At 43.6% G+C, this 13,884-nt stretch overlaps 3 non-coding genes across 3 annotated transcripts; 2 read left to right on the top strand and 1 right to left on the bottom strand.

Moving 5' to 3' along the window:
- Positions 1-6,675: 6,675 nt before the first annotated feature.
- Positions 6,676-6,757, bottom strand: TRNAS-UGA (transfer RNA serine (anticodon UGA)). The gene has a single exon. It is a non-coding gene; the product is annotated as a tRNA-Ser (tRNA).
- A 2,656-nt stretch (positions 6,758-9,413) lies between these two features.
- Positions 9,414-9,495, top strand: TRNAS-AGA (transfer RNA serine (anticodon AGA)). Its single transcript has one exon. It is a non-coding gene; the product is annotated as a tRNA-Ser (tRNA).
- A 3,960-nt stretch (positions 9,496-13,455) lies between these two features.
- On the top strand, positions 13,456-13,537 carry TRNAS-AGA (transfer RNA serine (anticodon AGA)). Its single transcript has one exon. It is a non-coding gene; the product is annotated as a tRNA-Ser (tRNA).
- Positions 13,538-13,884: the final 347 nt, after the last annotated feature.

Consider the following 13,884-nt stretch of genomic DNA (forward strand, 5'->3'; position numbering starts at 1 on the left):
CCTGGTATCTCCTTTGAGTTTCTGCAAGTCCTGAGAGGTCTGTATCTGGGTGAAGAAGAAGGAATAGAATTTCATTCTGGCTTAATGGAGTTTATTGTATAAGGAAGAAAAGAAGCATCAAAAGTAAATATAGGAGGAAAATAGCAAAAGCCCTGCACTCTGCTGCGACTAGAAAACCAATTCTAATAAAAAGCAACAATCCACTTTTATGACATTCATTTTCTGTGCACATTAGAATGAATGGTTTAGATATTTCAAACATGGAAAATAAGCAATTCTGTTGGTATTGGAGAATATACATACAGTTAATAGCAAATTTCTCTTCTGCCCTGGTGTCTAGCTGCAGTTTCTGCCCCCTCCTTGCCCCTTATGGCCTCTGAACCCAGTTTTTATATATAAAATATGGACAGACACTACACACACACAAACCAAATGTGCTTAAATTGGGTGACTCTAAGTACATGGGTATATAGGACTCATTTTTTGCATTTTATTTTTTTTTAAAGATTTTTTATTTATTCATGTGACAGAGAGACAGCCAGCGCGAGAGGGAACACAAGCAGGGGGAGTGGGAGAGGAAGAAGCAGGCTCCCAGTGGAGGAGCCTGATGTGGGGCTCGAACCCAGAACGCTGGGATCACGCCCTGAGCCGAAGGCAGACGCTCAACCACTGTGCCACCCAGGCGCCCCCATTTTTTGCATTTTAAAAATATCTACAGATTTAACCTATTTTCAAGTAAAAATTAAGGGAGGACCCATAATAATATTTTCATTGCAATGTGCCACCCACAGAATACCAAACATCCCTCTTTCTCATCAAAAATGAGTAACTACTGCTGTTTCTTTGCTAATTACATTATTTGTAGAAGTTTCCTTTTTTCATTTGCTCTTTAACTATTTTGCATAGATCTTCAATTTTTTTTTAAATTTTAGTATAATATTTGTTTTAGATGAAGTGAGTCTGTTTTTTTCCTGGCTTGGAAATTTGCAGACATTTCAGTAAGGGCTGGGAAGATTCCATCCCAACAAATGGTCTCATTATGATTCCAGATGTGTATGAGATGCAAATATTTTTCCTACAACCAATACATATCACTAACTCCAAGTGCGTTTACACTGCAAATTCTCCCCCCATATGCTGTCTTATTCACTGTCTGCTTCTTCTCCTATGACCCTTTGTGTAAACTGTTTAACCAAACATTCACATCCAGATTCTCCTTCATAATAAATGAGTTGCATGAAGTTTCTGCTGCTACATGTGGCCACACTCCATCATTCAAAACCAGAGATCTGTGGTTTTCTCTCGCGCGGTATGCCACTAACTGTAGAATACTATGCAGGTTAGAATACTCTGGAGGTTTTGCAAGTACTGTACTGGGAGAATACTAATTAGAGTCTTATTGTTACAGGATTTTTGTTCCCTTAGTGCCCGTGATTCTTGGTTGTGCCACTTGGAAGAATGAGGAGGTGGACCAGAGAAAGAGTGGTGGGCAGCAAAGCAAAGTTTATTGAGTGATAGTGCAAAGCTCCAGGAGAGGGAAGGGACCCGGGAGGGTTGCCATTCTGGGGTTGAAATCCAGGGGGTTTTATAAGCTTTTCTGCAGCACTATCTTGAGCGTCCTGAGTGCGGGCCCCTGTGGACTGGCTGCTAAGGCGTGCCGATCAGGGCTTTGGTCATGCACCTGTCTACCTGTCGGGCTCTTGTTCACGTGCTGATGGTCTTTTGGGCTGACATTTGGAGACTACTGCCTCAACCTGTGATCGTGACCAATGCATTATGGTTAATTGTTTTGCTTCAGGATGTTTTGCAAAAGTGACTTTTGCAGAGGCTGCTAGACAGGCTGCTACTGTGGTCTTGTCTAAGCTGTAAAGCAGGATGCCGTGTTCCGTCTTAGTTGTCCCAGCTTTTTTCTTTCTTGTTGGGGACCCTGGCCCTGACTACCTAAGTGTCCAATTAACCCCTGACATTATCACACCCTTTGACCTTCAGAGTGCGTGCAATCTACTCTTCATACTCATCATTCATGTATACAGGTTGCTTTTCATTTGGTCAAAATTGAAGTTTTCTTTATTCTTTTTTACATTCCTAGATACATATGTTTTCTTCTTCAGACAAAAATGCAAAAAATGTCTCAACTCTGCAACAGTAAAACCCTAAGTCTTTATTGCACACATTTTATTATCAGAAAATCGTACATATGACTCAAAATCAGGAAACTTATTTTAATTTTTTAAAAGGATGTATTTATTTATTTGTCAGAGAGAGAGAGAACACAAGCAGGGGGAGTGGCAGGCTCCCCGCTGAGCAAGGAGCTGAATGCAGGGCTCCTTCCCAAGACCCTAGGATCATGACCTGAGCTGAAGGCAGATGCTTAACTGATTGAGCCACCCAGGCGTCCCCAAAACCAGAATGTTGAAAGAAGATATGGTCCGTAGATATTTTCTCTACACCAGAAACTGGCCACCATGCTTGGATTAAAACCCATAGCCATATGGATTAGTCTGATTATTATAGAAGAGGAGAGGGAGGATTGTGAAGATTCTTTTCCTTTCTGTTCTTTCTGATTAAGCACGAGAAGACCCAGCCTAATTTAAGAAGAAGAAAGGCATGAATGAAGTAGATGAGTGTCTATGCACAACAAGCAGAAATGCAGTTTGCCCACAGTTGACACCAGTCACTCATTTGATACTGGTGGTGAAGTTTCCAAGTGTGATCAGGCTCATTTTTCTAATGCTCTCCCATCAAGAGTGTTGCCATCTACGATGATGCCCTTGTAATGTCCGTTTCCTAGGACATTCTATGAGTAGATCATTTGATTGTTTGCAAACTAAATAAGCCCTCCTACCAGGTCAGGGTACAGGGCTGGTATAGGGATTTCTGGTATATGGGTTGTCCTAAAATGGAATTAATCATGCCAGTGATCTTTGATCCTCTCAAAGTTTGTCCATCTCACACCATGCAAGTGACCCTATTTGAGATTGTTTTAATGTCCCTCATTACCCACATATTAGATGCTAATCTGTTGTGAGATGGAGCTCAAAGACTTTGGCCAAAATCAATATTCCTCATTCCTATCCCAAAAGAACTTCGATATGTTGAATTTCAATTTTTAAATTAAGAAGTAAACGAGAATTTCATCACAAGAGAAGGTTGCTATAGAGGAAGAAAGAATGGGGAAGAAAGCAACTTACAGCGTCTAGAAGCCTGCCTGGCATTCAAGCCTCATCATGTTATTCTCCTACTGAGCGTAATCTCACAGAATACCAACATCAGACATGGTTACTCTGAGACCATGGTAAAGTGAGACCAACAGGTGGCATCCCAACTTGGTCGAAGCGAGGCAAAACCAAGGTCACTGTGGCCACCCACAAAATCCCAAACCTCTCTGTCACTAAAACAAGTGACTGCTACCCCTTGCCAATTATAGCTTTACTTCCACTCTAGTCTACCTCCTTATGAACAAGATCAATTGAGAAACCCAGTGATAGAATAGCTCCTGCTTTCTGACTGTTTCTAATCCAGAGCAGAACCCTGCTGTACTTTGGACCCTCACCCAAAGCACCCAACCAAAGCCCAAATCCTACAATAGGTTATTTCTAACATCCTCCTCCGTAAACACCTCATGATTCCTCTAGTGTGTTCTCCTCACCGCAATGGGTAATAAGCCCGGCCTGCTCAACCGCAGGGGTGTTCCTGGTGGTCCGGCTGGAGGACACTGACTCGGTCCACATAATGTCAAGGGGATGCAATCTGTGTTAGGAATTCAGGGCAGGCATTTGAGTTAATTATGTTCCACAATTCAAAGCACGTTACCATTATTGGTCCATATACACTCTTTTTTTTTTTTTACTTGATTCATTGATATTTTCCTTTCACAAAATAACATTCTATGTCTTCTAACTCCAGCAGCAAGTATTCTACTATTTACAATGTAACTTCCCCCTCACCCCCATCCCCTGACTCTGTAACTTTTTGTTTGAATGTTCTCTTGCGAAATATGTAGTTCTGTTTGCATGTGTTTTGTCATTTCTATGAGCAGTCCAGTGTTGCTCACGTAGTTTTTACATTTAATTTGTAACTTCTTCTTGCTGTCTCACACTTCAGTGCATGCATCCACCCAGTCTGACCAACTCACCGAGTCTTAGAACAAACAGATTGATTAAAAACCCCACCAGTGTAAACACCAGGCCGCAGGTAGACATCTTCCTGTACACTCGTGGGATGTATAGCCTGAGAGAGAAACAAAAGTTGGATCCCGTGGTTAGTTTATTGTTTATTTAATTAAACGGTGCCAGGTTTGTTTCCAAAATAACTCCATAGTTTCCAGCCATCAGTTCACAAGCATTGATATCCCTACAACACTATCGATACCTTGAAATTTCTGTCATTCTAACTTTTATCCATTTAAAAGATGTCAAATGATATATATAGATTATTTCATTATGTCTCAAAGATTACAGTGGTTTTAAACAACTGTCAGATTTTTAGACAATCCCAGATGTAAATTAGTATCTGTAAAGACCATATCTTTAATTGATTGATTTTTTTTTTTTACCTCCATAATGATCTCCTTCTAATCTCTCCCACAAAGTTAACTTTAAAACTATCTAACATAGGGCACCTGGGTGGCTCAGTTGGTTAAGCGTCATAATTTCAGGGTCCTGGGATGGAGCCCTGTGTTGTTGGGCTCCCTGGTTAGGGGGAGTCTTCTTCTCCCTCTGGCCCCACACCCCCTTGTATTCTCTCTTTCTCTCTCAAGTAAATAAGATCTTTTTTAAAAAAAGTATTGAACATAAAAAATATCTAATGTTTACATTTTTACTGGAATTTCTTTCTGCAAAGCAGATGTCAATATTTTGTGTATTTAATTTTATTTTCCATATGATATTTTGCTATATATCTCATTCCGCTCCTTAAATTTTCACTATTTTTTTAGATTCCTCTGTATAGTTATATGTAAATCTACTCTTTTAAAATGCTGCCTAATACTCTCTGCAGTAAATACACCTTTTTTTGACACAAAATACATCTGAGCTGGTTGTAAAATCTTTGACTTATGTTTCCGTAAGTATCTTGTAGGTGTTTTTCCCACTTCTTCACACTATTGAATATTATTCTAGAGAATGCTGTTTCAAGTATAATTCTTCCCCTTAGCAATAAGGTGATTTCTTTAGAGGTTCCCTAAATAGTTATTTCTTTATCTTCAAAGTTACATAATTTTACAAGGAAATATCCTGTGTTTTCCCCTCTGTTTGTGGTCACCTTTTTTCCCACACCCATCCTTGCCGTCTGGCTTCCCTCACCCATAAATTTGCTCCCATCTTTCTTTCTTCTGGACAAGAACTCGTGAGCCTCTTAACCTACTGTTTGTTTCTTCCATTCACTTGTGAAGCCCACAGAAACATTTTTATCCCCTGAAAGTGCTATTGGAGGTAGGGGGTGGGGACAAAAGGATCTGCTCTGGGGTCTCTATGCAGAAGAATTGAAACATTAATTCTTTCCAAGAAATATGTGGACTGATGCTTTGTAGAGTTTTCAAAAATCTCACTCCCTTCCATTTTTGTGGTTTAGTTCCAATTTCTCTCCATCTCTGGGGCCAAAATAGCTCTTCCCTTTCCCTCAAATCAGTCTAAGACTCTACATCCAAACCCCCTTGGCTGCAAAAGTCTTTCCCGGGATCAGGCTCTGGTGTTCAGGAGCTGAAAAGCTCTACTGTGTGGGAAACTCTTTATAAACTGTTAAGAACCCCCCCACCCCGCTCGAAAACTGGCAAGCTGCCATGAACTGATGAGTGATACTCCCGGCGTCAGACGAAACACAAGCACTAAACACTCAGGGGCAGCAGTATTCTATGCCAGGCTAAATCCAGACTTTCACATTGCACCACTTTCGTGGCCTGATCGCCAGAGGATGAATCCAGAACAGGGAGCCCATGCAGTGCTGGAGGCAGGTGGTGGCGGGCATGCCCAGCACTGGCAGAAGCAGACCCACAGCTGTTGGGAGGGGGGTGCGGAGCCAAAACCAAGCCACCTTCAAGCTCCATCCTCCTGCTTCCTAGTTCTGAGACTTCAATCATTTATGGTTGGATCTCTGTGGACCTCGTGGTCTGTAAAATAGATAGGTTGTAAAGATCTGCAAATAATAAGACATGTAAAGTCTTTGTAATGGTGGTGTGTAGTAACGGCTTGAAAAATAGGACCTGCTATCTATTATTTGGGGGCACTAACACATCTAACCCGGAGTCTGCTAACAACTTGACAATTTTAGGAGTGTCTCCTAAGGAACTCATGAAAACCTTGGTTCATAAACCTGTCTGGAAGTCCTCGGTCAAGACCATCTCACTGTGCAGCATTGAGCTGTTTCCTCATCTGTTAAATGGAAAGAAACTATCATGGGGCTCCTGCTTAACTTGTATCTTCTTGGAGCAAAGTGTTGGATAAAATTACCCGTTATGAATTGTACCATCCCTGGAGCGGAGAGTGGTTAAGGGGAGTACCCGTGTACTATTAGAGCCCAGGGGCTGGAGTCTGTGATCTGAGGCATCTCATGAATCAGGTGAACTGCCCTGCGTAGCTTCCACCAGCGTCTGGACACGGAAGGCGTGGGCTCTCCTACCTTCGGGTGCAGGTGCGGGATACGCGTTGGGGAACAATCTGGTTTGGTTCCTGGTAAAACCGTAGTCGGCAGGATTCGAACCTGCGCGGGGAAACCCCAATGGATTTCAAGTCCATCGCCTTAACCACTCGGCCACGACTACCTGCTCATTGCCACCGTAAAGAGCTGGCATGAAGCACTGGGGGTCGCGGGGAGTGTCGCCCGTGGTAGGTCCGGCCACAGTGGGTTCAACCCGGCCTCTCCCTGAAAAATGAAGGAGCCCATCCCGAGCACATCAAGAGCCAGCCGGGATGTCTCGGTGCAATTACAGGCTGAATGTCAAGTGCCCTGGGCGCTGGGGCTCGTCCCCTGGCTGCGGCCCCCTGCGGCGACCACGGCCACACCTCGTGCCCCGGGACCCATGGAAGGCGAGCCGCACTGAAAGTGAGCCCTGAACAAGTTCGAGTTCGCAAATGAAGGGGTCGTGGGCAGTGAGGACCGTCGCGTTTGCTGCCGGAGCTAAAATCTACAATCAGGACTCTTGGGTGGCCTTCGACTTACTCGTCCTTCCAGAAGAACCATTAAAACCGCGCTGGGGCGGAGAGGGAGGCGGGGGCCTTGGTTCCGTCTGGAGGGCAAAAGCCGGGCGGGGAGGTCTGCGACCCCTCAGGGAGAGGTGTCTCGGCTGGTCCTGGGCGGGGACGCGAGGTGGCTCCGAGGGGACCGAGGCGCTCCGGACACACGCGGTCCCCAAGGCCCCGCGCTCCGCCCCGCGCCCCATCCCGCGCAGCACAGAGGCGCAAAAAGGAAATGAAAACACGCAAATGTTGGACTAGATCTGGCCAAATTAATAGGGTCGATTCTGGGGTCAGAGACTCTCTGGTTTACCAGAGTGGGATAAGGAGGGGCACACTCGGACCAGATCCCGTTTTATGGAAACGTCAGAAACCCTAAAACCACGGACTTCTCTCTGAATTCTAGGAACGGACGTGAGTTCCCAGGGCATAAACTAGTGCATTTAGACAGAATCTCACACGAAAGGAATGAGACCTCCAGGATCAAGGCCGAATACGACCCTCTGAGGGTTAAAGCTCACATCTGTTCTCCTCTAGGATAAGGTAACAATAATGTTCCCCTCACTGTATTCTAGTCAGTTTTATTCGGTCTAACTGCCATGGCATTTGCTGCAGACCTCCATTTAGGCTCGTAAAGGGTGTATAACATTTAACACGGTAAATTTACTTTGAACTTTATCGTCCTTGAGCAGTCGTATCAAAGTATTGTCTCCGATCGGCAGCGTGCGCACCACCAGGGGTCCCTTGGGAAATCCGAGTTCTGGGGCCCAGTTCAGATCGACGGACTCGGAGAGTGGGGGCGGGGCGATCCAGCAATTTGTTTCAACAGGACGCCCGCCAGGGGTTCTGATGCCCACTGAAGTTTGAGAAGACCTCTCCTAGGGAAATATTCGTGACAACGAAAACCATGTACTGCACAAAAATCTTTCCACTTCCCATCGTGATAGTTATGTAATATATTAAAAATGGATGAATGTTTAAGTATGCTGGCTTCATCTGCCCCTAAAATGAGATTTGGGAAGATTCTGTAATCATTCTGGGACAATGTTTGTGCTGTAACGTTCACTGACAAAGAAGTATGCAGTAAACATGACTTCAACTTTTTGCATGACTTCACTACTGAGAGGAAGGGAGGAATACTTCAAAATGTTTCCAGTGCTGGTTTCTGGGTTGTGGCGTGAGGACGGAATGTGCTTGTTTGTCCACTACAGTGGGAAGTAATCAAGTCTTGTACGTGAATATAGCAGAACACTGCATTTCATTGGTTTCTTTATTGATGCTACCCAGGAGTTGACATTTGCTGCAAGTGATTCGTCTGTCTTGTTCAGTGCACTTGTGAAAGCATTCACCTTAAACTTGTTTCTCAAATAATCAATGTCAGTTAGCAATTGACAAAATTAATGAAAACTTTTCCACCCCTTCTTGCTTTCTGACATTTAACTGGGCTTTTAAAAAAAATAATTTTGAAAGAACACTGAGATAGGGAACTTTCATAAGTCTTTAACATTTGTAATATAAATCTTCATATTTTTAAGGTTTGGGGAACTGTTTTATTTGAGGTCTGTTCCATTGTTATTCCTGAATATGGATGCAGAAAAGGGAAGTTTTGAAATAGATAGGACAAACTTTTAAAACAAACGGTTGTGAGTTTTCTAAAACTACTGCAAGACCTTCCACTATGTGGATAACCCAAAACTTATTTTTTTTCTTTTTTTAATTCAAAATTTTTAATTTAAATTCAATTTAGTTAACATATATGTCTTACTAGCTTCAGACTTACTAGCTTCAGAGGTAGAGTTTAGTGATTCATCAGCTGTATATAACACCCAGTGCTCATTACATCGGGTGCCCTCCTTAATGCTCGTCACCCAGTTACCTCATCCCCCCCCCCCACCCAAAACTTAAGTGAAAATCCATGGTCATTTGGAGGACTTCAGATCGGCGCTCGCCTGATGATTCTGCAGGGAGTACTAGAGCCTGTGTCAGCGCGGTGGGTGTCTCCAGGGTCCCCACCAGAAGCGGACCGAGCAGGAGGCTGGGCTCCAGGAGGTCCCCTGCTCTGTCCGCTCCCGGCAGGCCGTCAGAGGAAGGTCCTTGCAGGCGGAGGATGCAGTGCGACTTGGCCAGTTGCCACGCGTCTGAATGATGTCCAACAGTAAGAGACATGAACAGCGAATGCACTTTGCGGTCGAAAGGTGACCTTTGGAAGAGGCTACTTATGCTAATGAGGCTGGTGGCTCGCACGTAGTCGTGGCCGAGTGGTTAAGGCGATGGACTAGAAATCCATTGGGGTCTCCCCGCGCAGGTTCGAATCCTGCCGACTACGGCGGCTCCCCTCTTTGGGGAGACCACCTCTTGTCTCACAAGCGCTGAGACAGGCTGCTCTTGCCTCCCACCAAGGAACTGGACCCTTCCCCAACTTTGCTCTTTAGAGGCCCACGCAACATTCCGCAGGCTTCCCAGATAGCCAGACATCCGCTCTGTTTTCCGACCAGTTTTTTTCAGAAGCAATTCTACCACAGTCCCCAAAGGGTTTCTTTTCCTCAAAGAACAGCCCAGGCTTTGAGATGCTTTCGTGTTTGCTGCACTCACAGCCTTGCTCTCCAGGCAGCCTTTCCAAAAGAACAGCAGTGTTTGCATCTCCAAAGAATTGCCCCTGTATCTGGGCTCTTCTTCAGCCCCCGACGTCCTCGCCACTGTAGAAAAGGAAATTCCAGGAAATTTTGGATCAAATACAGGTGAAAGCCACGACTCATAGCTACGGTCGCTAAGTCGCAAATCCACGCGGATATTGATAGCAAACCACTACACAGCTAAAGAAATTAGGTAAAGTCATTTTCTTCGTGGAACAGGGTTGACGACGTCACGCTGCGCTGGCTTGTCCTGGGGTCCAGGACAGTGGTGATGAGAGGTACTAAAACCTTATATACTTTAAGATACTTTTATATTTCCTTTGCTACATCTGTTAGTCCTTCAGAAGCAACAAAGCATCCTAAATAAAATGCCACTTATGAGGTATCTATGACTCCCAAGTGGAAAGTGCCACGTCTAAGCGGCAATTGCAATAAACAGGGAAAACACAGAATTCAGAAAATTCATTAAGTTTTAAGAGAAGGAATGTTGCCTAGCACCTGTTGCTCTTTTCTGTGCTTCCTTCTTCAACAAGGAAGGGAGAATACTGCAAATTAAGGACTTCTCAGTGGAGTCCATAGCTGGGTTGGGAAGCGTGGAAGTAGAGTTCCAATAGCCTCTGGTTAAAGAGGACAGAGTTCCATCGCACTCGGTGGCACCTACTGTGCCTCGTCTTAGTGCCCAGAGTGTGCTCTGAGGAACTCACCCCGTGAGCCCTCTGAAAGAGGTGAGAGAATTCTAAGAACTGGTTTGACTAGAATCTTAGCTTCAGGCATGGGCGCGCTTTGGCCTCGTAGTTCATCAAATTGAGGTTTATGACTCACATCGGCACATCTGACAGATGATATTTCTTTCGCAACTTTGTGTTTAATTGCAATTTAGTAGTAGTGAAGCTTATTCATTAAAATTAGGTTATGTGACATACAGGAGATTCCGAAATGCAGATGGGTCTCAGCCTGGTGTCTGTGGTCTCCAACAGTATTTGTGAGGTCCCTGATGCAGTCTCTATAATTGTCGGTTTTGTGTCGGGGGCATCTGTCCGTGAGAGGGTGAGTAATTGTTATTTTACACACCAGGGGATTTTGAACCAAAAATAAGTTAATAATTTCTTTCTTAATAACTTCATGACCACCGAATGAGAAGAAGAGTGTGCTCACTCTATTCCGTTGTTTTGGAAAACACATAAATGACCACGAGGAGATAGGTGGGCTCCAAACAAATTCTGTCTAACTTCTAATAGGTTTGTCTGACACGAGTCCAACACCTGTCTTCCCAATGACAAAGTCACGCTCACCACTACACCAGGGAAGAGAGCATTATGGGAAATCACGATGCTCACAGCCAAGCCCATGTATACTTACGATGTTCACGGACCAGTATGGGCATGAGCCCACCTAAAGCAGATGACTCTCCAGGACTTGCCTGATCCATATCGCTAAGGGCATTGACCAACGTATTCTCTTTTCTTCCCCTTCTTATATTACACTAGCACGTTGAGAGCAAACAGGCTCTACTGTAAGGCTCTAGTTCCACAGGCTGCCTCTTCTGTATAAAAACACATGGACCAGCAATTTCTTCCCACCAGCATCTTCAAGACCCTGGTTTTTCCGTTTGTTTTTGTCTACATAGACAATACTAGGCAATTTCATCCCTGACATCTCTCAGCACTAAATATGTATATCCGGGAGGCTTCGGACAGCCTCATCATGTTTCATAGGGAAGGAAAAAAGGGTTGAAAGTAAATACTTCCACTTAAAACAGCATCAAAAAGGATAAAAAACTCAGGAATAAATTTAACAAAAGATGTGCAAAACTCATACTCTGAAAACTACAGAACACTGTTGAAATAGGTGAGGATGGATAGATAAATCATATTTATGGATTGTATTTTTTTTTTTAAGATTTTATTTATTTATGTGACAGAGAGACAGCCAGCGAGAGAGGGAACACAGCAGGGGAGTGGGAGAGGAAGAAGCAGGCTCCCAGTGGAGGAGCCCGATGTGGGACTCGATCCCGCAACACCGGGATCACGCCCTGAGCCGAAGGCAGACGCTTAACGACTGAGCCACCCAGGCGCCCCTATGGATTGTATCTTAACATGGTTATGATGGCAATTCTCCCCTACATTGATCTTCCCTATCAGAATGCTAGCTGACTTCTTTGTAGAAAATGATGAGTTGATTCTAAAATTCACACGGAATTTCAAGGGACCCAGAATATCCAGAACAATCTTGAAAAAGAAGAAAAAGGAGGACTCACTTCCCAACCTCAAAACTAACTACAAGGCAGTGATAATCAAGACAGTGAGATCAATGGGATAGAATGGAGAGTCCAGAAATAAAACCATATGTCTATGGTCAACTGATTTTTTATTAGAAGTGCCAAGACGATTCGGTGGGGAAAAAAAGTCTCTCCAACAAATGGTGCTGGGAAAACTAGATAACCACATACAAAATAATAAAATTGGACCCTTACCTCACAAAATTTAATGAACTAAAATGGGTCAAAGACATAAGGTCTAATATTGTAAAACTTTTAGAAGGAAACAGTGGGGAAATCATAACCTCAGATTTGGCAGTGATTCTTCCATAGGACACCACAGGCACAAGCAACAGGGAGTAGATAAATTAGACTTCATCAAAATTAAAAGCTTTTGTGCCTTAAAAGATGCTATCAAGAAAATAAAAGAGAACCAAAAGAATAGGAGAAAATATTTGCAAATCACGTATCTGATAAAGGGCTTGCATCTAGAATTTCTGAAGAAATTTTATAACTCAAGGGAGAGAAAAATAACCCATTAAAAATGAGCAAAGGACACGAATAGACAGTTCTCTAAGAAAGATGTAAAAATTGCCAATAAGCACATGAGAAAAGGCTTGCCATCATTAGTCATTTGGGAAATGCAAATCAAAACCACCAGGAGCTACCACTTCACTCCCATTAGGATAGCTTTAATGAAAATGCCATATACTAACAAGTGTTGGGGAGGGTATGGAGAAATCAGAACCATCACGCACTGCTGGTGGGATTGACAATGGGGCATTCATGTTGGAAAACAGTCTGGCAGTTCTTCAACAGATTAAACACAGACTTACTGCATGACCCAGCAATTCCAGGTATATAAACAAGATAAAGGAAAATACATAAATAAATAATGATAGTACAACTATCTCATATCTCACTACATGGAGTATAGAAAGTGAAAACTAAACCTCCCTGCAATCTACAAACTCAGCTATTCCATTTCTTTCCATACCAGCAACCTGAAGCCAGGTCTGGAAGAACCTTCCAGAGTTAAAATATATGCATGTACATAACTTTTTCACTCTAGTTTTTTAAAAATCATAACTATTAGCTACAATCCTGCAGTGAATGTCAATGCTTGCTCCAGCTGTGGGATTATCTCAGGACTCAGGACTGGCGGGGCAGGAAGCCGATCTCATTCCAAGGACCCGTCAGAATCAGTAGTCCTTCCAGTTCTGAGGATAGGGAGTTACTGGCCAACACGGTGCAACACCATCATTGTCATCCAAATGACATTGAAGAATAGGAGAGATAGACCCCAAATACACTTCTGGTATGCAATCCGATCCTGTGGAGAGCCGAGGTACAGTACCGCTGGGCTATCTACCTTATCAAGGGCAGGCTCTGGCATGTAGTCGTGGCCGAGTGGTTAAGGCGATGGACTAGAAATCCATTGGGGTTTCCCCGCGCAGGTTCGAATCCTGCCGACTACGGGTGTTTTGACATCTTGTAGGTTCCTTTGAAATCCTAAATCCTACATAGCGGCAAGTCCAAAGAAATGTGTTTTGTATCTAAACTGTAAGCGATACATCCTCCTTTACTGAACTTCCCTGTTTTGGCCTTGAGATTAACTGGCCTATGATGGAGTCTCTCAATCTGGCCAGAAAAAAAGGAATTCATAATTACCATATTATCTAGTAGGTTTGAACGGAGTCCTAGTGTTTTCTTTTGTCCCAAGAAGAATCCAAATTTCAGAGATACCTTGGTGTTTCCTGCATCAAAATCCTCCTTGAAGGCAACTCTTTCTAAAAGAATAAAAGTTAGTGGGAGTCCACCAGAC

The sequence above is a fragment of the Ursus arctos genome, unplaced genomic scaffold (assembly GCF_023065955.2).
Source record: "Ursus arctos isolate Adak ecotype North America unplaced genomic scaffold, UrsArc2.0 scaffold_31, whole genome shotgun sequence".
Classification (NCBI taxonomy): domain Eukaryota; kingdom Metazoa; phylum Chordata; class Mammalia; order Carnivora; family Ursidae; genus Ursus; species Ursus arctos.